This window comes from Macrobrachium nipponense, chromosome 19 (assembly GCF_015104395.2).
Source record: "Macrobrachium nipponense isolate FS-2020 chromosome 19, ASM1510439v2, whole genome shotgun sequence".
Lineage (NCBI taxonomy): Eukaryota > Metazoa > Arthropoda > Malacostraca > Decapoda > Palaemonidae > Macrobrachium > Macrobrachium nipponense.
In genome coordinates this window covers 75,771,205-75,781,204 of record NC_061088.1, presented here as the reverse complement: position 1 = coordinate 75,781,204, position 10,000 = coordinate 75,771,205, and the positions used below count along the sequence as shown (strand labels likewise).

The 10,000-nt window shown below is 32.4% G+C and overlaps 1 pseudogene; it reads left to right on the top strand.

Annotated features, from left to right (window-relative positions):
* The first annotated feature begins 821 nt into the window (after positions 1-821).
* The window catches only part of LOC135218456 (irregular chiasm C-roughest protein-like), a 134,698-nt pseudogene continuing 125,519 nt past the window's right edge, over positions 822-10,000 (top strand).

Here is a 10,000-nt window from a genome sequence, read left to right as displayed (position 1 = left end):
TCAATAAGAAAAAAAGGAACTCAATCAATCAATATAAAAAAAGGTACTCAATCAATCAAAATAAAAAAAGAAACTCAATCAATCTATCAGTAATAAAAGAATAAGTAAATCAATCGAAAGAAATAAGGAGCTAATTCAATAATAAAAAATAAGAAACTCAATCAATAATAACAAAATTAAGAACTCATTCAATAATAAATATGAGGAATCAGTCAATCAATAACACGAAAGGAACTCAATCAATCAATAATAAAAAAAATATTGAAGTCAATAAATTAAAAAAGTTATAACCAAAAAATAAGGAACTCAGTCAATATTTAAAAAAAACGAACTCAGTCAATCAATAATTAAAAATCAGGAATTGAGTCAAATGAAAAAACCTAAATTAACAATTAAAAAATAAAGAACTGAATCAATACTAAAAAAATACGGGACTCACAATTAATACATAAAAGAACTCGTCCATTATAAAATGAATAAGGAACTCAATCAATAATAAAAAAAAAATAAGGACCACGATCAATGATTAAAAATAAGTAAATTATTCAGTAATAGAAAAAAGTAAGGAAGCCAATCAATAATAAACAAAAACATAAGGAACCCAATCGATCAATAATAATAATAATAAAAAAAAAATAGGACCTGAAAAGGTTCCGAGCGTAGGACTCCTACGGCGTGCGCCGTGTGGCCAGCAGGAGTCTCTCTCCCCACCCATCCCCCCACCTGGCCCACCCTCCTCCCATCCCACCTCACACAAATCCTCCTCCTCTTCCTATCCCGCCCTTGGCCCATTGCTTCTCTCTTCTCTCTCTGTCAGTGTGGCTGGGACCGCCAAGCCGCGAGGAAGTGGAATGTGGCCCTGCCGGACACGCCTCGGTCTCGACTCCCCATGATCCGATGCCCATATATCGTCCGCTCAGAAAAATAAGTGACGTGTGATTCGCGGCCGCTTTGCGTTGAAACGCTCTACGGAAGGTCGAGTTTGCGATGCAGGAATTCTCGAGGGAGAGAGCAGCTCGCCCCCCCTGGATTTCTGGAAGCGATAAACACGTGTACTAAATGTTACGTGGGAAGGTGGATGGAGGTTTTTAATCCTTTTATAAATTTTTTTTAAGCATTTTAATGATAGACGCGTGACTGGTTCGCACTGGGAACACCAGGTCGTGTTTTCTGTCAGGAGCGAACGCTCGAACGAGTAAAAAAAAGAATAAATAAATTAACCAAATAAAAAAAAAATAACACGCACACATACAGGAAAAGTGTCATTGCATATACAAAAACATTCATGGTACTACACCCCACGTTTGAAAGGATAAATACTGAGATCAATGGACTATCGTGATAGTTACAAAATTCCGTGACATAATAATCAGAACCGATGTCGTTTGCAAAATTCGTCACCTGGTGAGAACAGAGAAGGTAAGATTTGCACGAAATATTCAACCTGTCAATTCATACACGAGAATGTCATTTAGATACACAGCATTATTTTGTTAATACATCTGCATCGCATAAATTCATCTCTCAAAGAGATCAAGATAGAATTTTTTTTTCTAGAAAACCGAATATTTTCATAATGAATGATCAGCTGTGAGAATTTATTCTCATCTATTTTCAATGTGACGTCTTTTCCCTTGAAATATCTTCTATATTTGGAAATAAAAAGACTTATTAGATATAACTATTTATTCACGAGGTTGGCGTTTTCTTAATATATATTCATCGACTGGAAATGCAAAGTTGGAGTTTACAACTTCTAGGGGAGTCCACCAAAGATATTCACTCGATTCTCTCAAATTCTTCTCGAAAACTGTTTATTAACTTACCTCCTTACCAAAAACATTCTTATTCATTTGCTAAATTAATTCAGTACATATCACATCAACTGTTTGAAAACAACGAAACAGATTCAACCGTCAGTATAAACATTTATTTATGTTTTTCTTTTCTCAAACGGTTCGTCCTGGATGTCAATACGGTGCAATTATTCTGAATGTACTTAGTGGTTTATGAACCAAGTTAACATCAAACGAGTTATCAGAAGCTACGTAAACCAAATAACTTTACTTAGGGGGCTGGGAGTAATCATATCTGGTATTGTTACCTGCATTACAAAGACTATGCCTTATTAATGTTCACAATAACTATGTTAATATTTCGGGTTCTAGTTACGGTTTTCCACAAACTACTGTTGCTGGCAAAAGCGATACTACTCTATGATGACTACTAGTACTATCATAATTAAGAAAGTATTTTGTCGTTACTACTTATACCTGTACTATCATCACAGTTACTACTATTAATTCAATGTCTTTCTGATGATCCTACTTTAGAAAAGAGCTTAATACTATTATTACTACATCCTTGACTATTAATACCACACCAACTACCACTAATACTATTATAACTATGATGGACGATAGTAGTACTATCATCGCTGGTTATAAAGATACTTATCTATTGATATCCCAATTACTATAGACAATGCCTTGTAATGACTACTATTTGTACAATTTCTTACGCTGAAGGAAGCGAGGATAGTAATTTGAAAGTCATCTTTGTTACTTGAAAATTTCTTCAGTTTTTTTTTTTTTTCAAACGTTTATTGTTTATTTATCATTCCGTTTAGTGATAAACAATGAGAACAACAAAGCCAATGTTTATCGATTCATTCGTAATTATGTAATAAACCATTGTGAATACATCAGTCGCCAACGAGACCAATTCCTTAGTAAACATATCGTTAGTAAACAAAATGTCACGGATAAGATGGACTGTTCGACGAAACAACAAAGACAAAGCAACTGAAGTCGCAATTAAAACAACAACATCAGTTGTTGTTGTGACTGCACAAAGAAAACTCTTTAAATAATCACCCAACTCCCTCTACCGCCCTTACCCTACTATACCCTACCTCCACCCAAGGTGCTACAACCCTCTTTTTAAAACCAGGGTCATGGGTCACCATCATCGCCATTTTTTTATTTTACTGATAAACACAGGGGTGGAATACTATTGTAACTGATAGATACAGCGTCTAAGGATGGGGGATAAGCCAATCATCTTTTCACTTTTACTTTATTTATCTGAAGAATACGATCGTTTGTGGCAGTAAAGAACAGTCGTAGGACTCTCATTATTATTATTATTGTTATTACTATTATTATTATTATTATTATTATTATTATTATTATTATTTTATTATTATTATTATTATTATTATTATTTTGGAAGAAGATCCTCTTTTAACTAACTTCTGTTGAAAAGAATGGCAGAATTCAGCGAATTAATCTTATATAGCAAAGATAATACATAAGATTAATTCGTTAAATTCTGCCATTTTATTATTATTATTATTATTATTATTATTATTATTATTATTATTATTATTATTATTATTATTATTTTATTATTATTATTATTATTATCCCTTTGCAAGAAGATCCTCTTTTAAACAAATCCTGTCGAATAGAATGGCAGAATTCAGCGAATTAATCTTATATACAAAGATAATATATAAGATTAAATCGTTAAGTTCTGATTTTATATTATTAATTAATTAATTATTATTATTATTATTATTATTATTATTATTATTATTATTATTATTATTATTATTATTATTATTATTATTATTATTATTATTGTAGTAATAGCAGTAATTTCATTATTATTCAGAAGATGGACCCTATTCATATGGAACAAACCAACAGGGGCCAATGACTAGAAATTCAAGCTTCCAAAAATATGGTGTTCATTAGAAAGAAGTAACAGGAGGCAAAGGGAAATCCATAAAGAAAGAAGAGAATTATTATTATTATTATTTATGACAGTAGTATAGCAGTCATTTCACTCTTATTATTGTTTATGACAGTCATTGACAAGAGTAATTTCCTTCCATTAAAACATTATGTATCAGGGGAAAAGGCAAACAGTAGTAAATACACAGCAATTGAAATGATACTCTAATAGTAAAAAAAAGAAAATAACGAAAGCAAGGAATAACCTCCAGTTTTATATTGTGGGAGGGGAGGCCTTGAGGCGGGGGGGGGGGGGGGTGGAGATTTCCAAAAACTGAATCATGTATATGATTTCTTATTAAAGACTAGAATTGGCAATAGTCACGCAAGTCAGTTGAACTGAAGTGCACTGACTTGCCTTTTTATTAATGTATTTTTTTAAACCACATCAAGAATTATTACGATTACTTATATATGAATACCAACAGAAGGAGCAGTAGTAGTAGTAGTATTAGTAGTAGTGTACAGCCTTTATCACGGCACATCACGTTTTCTTGTTTCTTCTCACGCATAAGAACGTGAATAAACATAAACTCAATTCTCTCTCTCTCTCTCTCTTCTCTCTCTCTCTCTCTCTCTCTCTCTCTCTCTCTCTAATATATATAATATATATATATATATATATATATATATATATATATATATATATATATATGTATATATATATATATAATATTATATATATAGTATATATATATATATATATATATATATAATATAACACCCACACACACACACACCACACACATATATATATATATATATATATATATATATATATATATATATATATATATATATATATATATATATATATTTACTTGCCAATTATTCATCATGAAATTTCTGTATTCACATATTATTAACCAACAACTATCGTTAATATCATTTCTTATACCTTGGGAATACCAGTGCAGCCAGAGGGAATTACAACTGACGAGTACTACTTCCGCCATGGCCAGGTTTCGAACCTGGGCCACTGGTTTAGAGACAAAGATAAACTGCTGACTTTGACCACTGGGCTATGAAGGTTCGAATCCTGGCTGGGGCAGACGCACTTAATTATGATTTCCTTTGGCTCTCGGTTATTCCCAAGTTATAATGAAGTGGATATAAAAAGATACTTGTGGCTCTCTCTCTCTCTCTCTCTCTCTGTATATATATATATATATATATATATATATATATATATATTATATATATATATATATATATATATATATACGATATTTCGAATATTTCTAAAAATCAAGTAAGGTTACAAATCTTGTGCATGAATCATTAGTACACTACAAGCAAGCACTCATCTTGAAGAAAATCATCTATGTATATAATAAATTCTAAGCAAATAACATTAATCGATTTATATTCATCTTAGGTCATTTATTTTCGTTTCATTTTTGATAAGTGGCATCTCTTCTCTCTGAATTTTAGTTTCCTTCCTCTTAATTCTTCCTGAATGTAATAATAATAATAATAATAATAATAATAATAATAATAATAATAATAATAATAAAATAATAATAACAGGGATCTATTTAAATCATGGAATGAAAAAATATGATGTTAGTTAAAGAAATCATCAGACTTTGCTACTAAAAGGCCTTTCCTCTAATTAGGAAATACCATAAGTTCGTTTAATATTAAAAAAAAAAAAAAGTTCTCACAGGGTACATCTTTATGAATCTGGCTTAAAGATTTTTCTTTAAGCCTCCAAAGTTGAAGCTTTATTTTATTAAATGTTTTCTTTTATATATATATATATATATATATATATATATATATATATATATATATATATATATATATAACATTGCAAATGACCCATGATCTCTCCCAACTGACCCGTGACCTCTTGTCAATGACCCATGACCTCTCGCAACTGATTCGTGACCACTCGCTCCTCACTCATGACCTCTCGCTACTGACTTGTACCTTTTTGTGACCTCTTGCTGCTGAGGCGCACCCTAGATACCAATCCTGACCCAAGAATCGAACCTAGCAATGCCGGCTGAGGATACTGCCTATCTTCTTGAGTAATAAAGCCAATAAGATGGACAGCCAAATGCCCATTTCTTGCCCAGATCTGGAAATGGCAAGAAAAGGGAAAAAGAAGAATGGCCAGTGGGGCTTAAAAAGCTTAGGATTCCGCAGTTTTTAATTTCAAAGCTTATGTTTTGAAAACTTAGAATCCATAAGTTGACAATTCCAAAGCACAAAATGCCAATGTTGACAATCCCAAATCTTAGAATGCCAGTTGATAATTCCAGAAATTTGACTTTCAAAGTTTGGAATGACAAAACTTAAGACTACTAACTCAGACTGACAAATCTGAGAGTCAAAAGTAACAATTTTAATTCGTAGACTGTCACAGCTTAGAATTCTAAACTGCAGAAAGCTTAGACAGCTGAAGAAAGCACCCAAAACGTTAGAATTCCAATGCTCAGATTTCCAAAAATCACACTTCCTGACCTTTGAATTCCAAAAATCAGACTTCCAAAGCTTAGAATTCCAAATATCAGACTTCCTGACCTTAGAATTCCAAAGATCAGACTTCCAGAGATTAGAATTCCAAAGATCGGACTTCTAAAGCTTAGAATTCAAAATATCAGACTTCCTGAGATTAGAATTCCAAAGATAAGACTTCCAGAGCTCAGAATTCCAAATATCAGATTTCCAGAGCTCAGGATTTCATAGATCAGATTTCCATAAATTAGAATTCCAAAGATCAGACTTCCTGAGTTTAGAATTCCAAAGATCAAAACTTCCAGAGCTCAGAATTCCAGAGATCACACTGCCAGAGCTCAGCTCCAAAGATCAGATTTCCGAAAATCTGACTTCCAAAAATTAGAATTCCAAGGATCAAACTTCCAAAGCTTAGAATTCCAAATATCAGACATCCTGAGCTTAGAATTCCAAAGATCAGACTTCCAGAGTTCGGAATTCCAATGATCAGACTTCCAAAGCTTATCATTCCAAAGATTAGAGTTCAAAAACTCTGACTACCAGAGCTCAGAACTCCAAAGATCAGACTTCCAGAGCTCTGAATTTCAAAGATCAGACTTCCAAAGCCTAGAATTCCAAAAATCAGAGTTCCAAAAAGCAGACTTCCAGAGCATAGAATTCCAAAGAGCAGACTTCCAAAGTTCACAATTACAGAGAATTATAAATATCAGTCATTCCAAACCTTACACTTCCAAGGATTGCATTTTAGAGCTGAGAAATCGAAGCTCAGACAGTCAAAGCTTAGACATAAAAAAACAGAAATCCAGAGCTTTAATTTAGAAATTAGACTTCAAACGCTTACTAAATTCCAAAAATTATACTTCCAAAACTCGAATTCCAAAAATTAGAATTCCAAAGCTTAAATCACAAGAATCAGACTTCCAAAGCTTAAATTTCCTGAATTATACTTCCAAAGCTTGAATTTCAAGAATTAGGCTCCCAATCCTTAAATAAAAAAATGATACTTCCCAAGCTTAAATTCTAAGAATTAGACTTCCAAAGCTTAAATTCCAAAAATTGTCTCAAAGGCTAAGTTCAGAGAATTACACTTCCAAAGTTTAAATTCCCAGAATTTGACCTCCAATGCTTACATTTCAGGTTAGATTTCCAAAGCTTAAATTGCAAGAATAAATTTCAAAACTTAAATTTCGAGAATTATACTTCCACAGTTTAAATTCCGAGAATTAGACCTTCTAGCTTACATTCCAAGAATTAAACTTCAAACGCTTTAATTCTGAGAATTATACTTCCAAAGCTTATATTTCAAAGATGAGACTTCCAAGCTTGGATTCCAAGAATTAGACTTCAAAAGCTGATGCCAAAAATTAGATTTCCAAAACCTAAATTCCAAAGCTTATATTCCAAGCTTCAGACATCCAAAGCTTAAATGTTTAATAATTAGACTTCTAAAGATTACATATCATGAATTAAGACTTACAGGCTTAAATGTCAAGAATACTTGAAAAGCTTAAATTCCACGAATTAGACTTCCAAAGCTCAAATTCCAAGAACCAGACTTCCAAAGCTTAAATGTCAAGAATTAGACTTGCAAAGCTTAAATTCTACGAATTAGACTTCCAAACCTCAAATTCCAAGAACCAGACTTCCAAATCTCAAATGTCAAGAAAGCTTAAATGTCAAGAATTAGACTTCCAAAGCTTAAATTAAACGAATTAGACTTCCAAAGCTTAAATTTTAATAATTAGACTTCTAAAGCTTAAATTCCACGAATTAGACTTCCAAAGCTCAAAATCCAAGAACCAGACTTCTAAAGCTTAAATGTCAAGAACCAGACTTCCAAAGCTTAAATGTCAAGAATCAGACTTCCAAAGCTTAAATGTCACCAATTAGACTTCCAAACCTCAAATTTCACAAATTAGACTTCCAAATCTAAAATTCCAAGAACCAGACTTCCAAAGCTTAAATGTCAAGAACCAGACATCCAAACCTCAAATTCCCCGAATTAGACTTCCAAATCTCAAATGTCAAGAAAGCTTAAATGTCAAGAATTAGACTTCCAAAGCTTGAATTAAACGAATTAGACTTCCAAAGCTTAAATATCAATGATTAGACTTTAAAGCTTAAATTCCATGAATAAGACTTATAAAGCTCAAATTCCAAGAACCAGACTTCCAAAGCTTAAATGTGAAGAAACATACTTCCAAAGCTTAAATGTAAAGAATCAGACTTCTAAAGCTTAAATGTCAAGAATAAGACGTCCAAAGCTTAAATTCCAAGAATTAGACTTCCAAAGCTTAAATGTCAAGAATAAGACGTCCAAAGCTGAAATTCCAAGAATCAGACTTCCAAAGCTTGGCAGCAAAAAAAGGGAGAGTCGTTCGATCAGGGAACGCGCAATTAAAAGATCTCTCCAAAGTAATGACGAACGCAGCCTGTAATGATAAAAGACGAGGAGGTAAAAGTGTGTCTTGAATAAAAGGGGAACGGTTGTAATTATCCAGCGTTAAAAATCACAATTGGTTTAATCTCAGATTTAAAGTTAATTTCCGTCACTTTTTTTCTCTAATGTGTTTCCGCAAATTGCTTTCAATTTTCAGGCGAGTTACCAACTGCCACTTATTTATGAGATGAAGGCAAAACATCAGGATGTCAATGGTTCGTTATTTTGACAGGACTCCAATAACCGTATTTCAGAGACACGTGTGATGAACTCAGTGCTTCAGGCAACGATGTAATCTTAATGTCAATACTGACGTGCCTGCGTACCAGAGGAGCTTTGAATAATAAATTCTCTTTTTCTCTCTGGTACTCGTAATTTCATAAGGGCAAAATCACGCGAAGGCTATTTCTGGAAAGGCTGACTAAAATATGAATATCTCTCTTTATTTTATTTCGGCTGGTACCTACAGTTGTTTTCCTAAATGTTTTTATTATTATTATTATTATTATTATTATTATTATTATTATTATTATTATTATTATTATTATTATTCTAATATCAGAAAATCTCGAATATACATTTCTTAGTTCTCTGTCAAAGAAAACTATTGAGATGGCTTTGTCTGTCCGTCCGCACTTGTTTGTCTAAAGAAAAAAATTAAAACTACTGTGGCTAGAGGGCTGCAAATTGTTATGTGCATCATCCACCGTCCATACAGCATTATACGCTCTACAGAAAACTCGATTGCGCCGAAGTTTTACTTGTTTTCTTTTACCACTCATGTGAAGGATCTCAGTGGGCAATATTCCAAGCTCCAATAAATAATTCTGAGCAAGAGACGTACGTTTCTCTTGTCTCAAATCTGGGACTTTTTTTTCTTTCCTGTCATGAAAGCACATTGCTGCATCTTCCTTGCAAAAGTCAATTTTCATTTTAATATCAAAAGCATATTGCTGCTTTTTCTTAGCAAAAGTCAATTCTCATTTTAATATTAAAAACACATTGCTGCTTTTTCCTGACTAGATCCTGTTTTTACTTTACTATTAAAACATTTTAATATTAAGAGCACGGTGCTGCTTTTCCTGACTATAACCTATATTTGCATTACTATTAAAAGCACATTGCTGCTTTTTCCTTGCAATAATAATGTTCTCTTTAATATTAAAAGTACACTGCTGCTTTTCCCTTGCAATAATAAATTTTAATTTTAATATAAAAAGCTCACTGCTGCTTTTTCCAGATTATAACCTGTTTTTACTTTACTGTTTAAAGAACAGTGCTGCTTTTTCCTAAC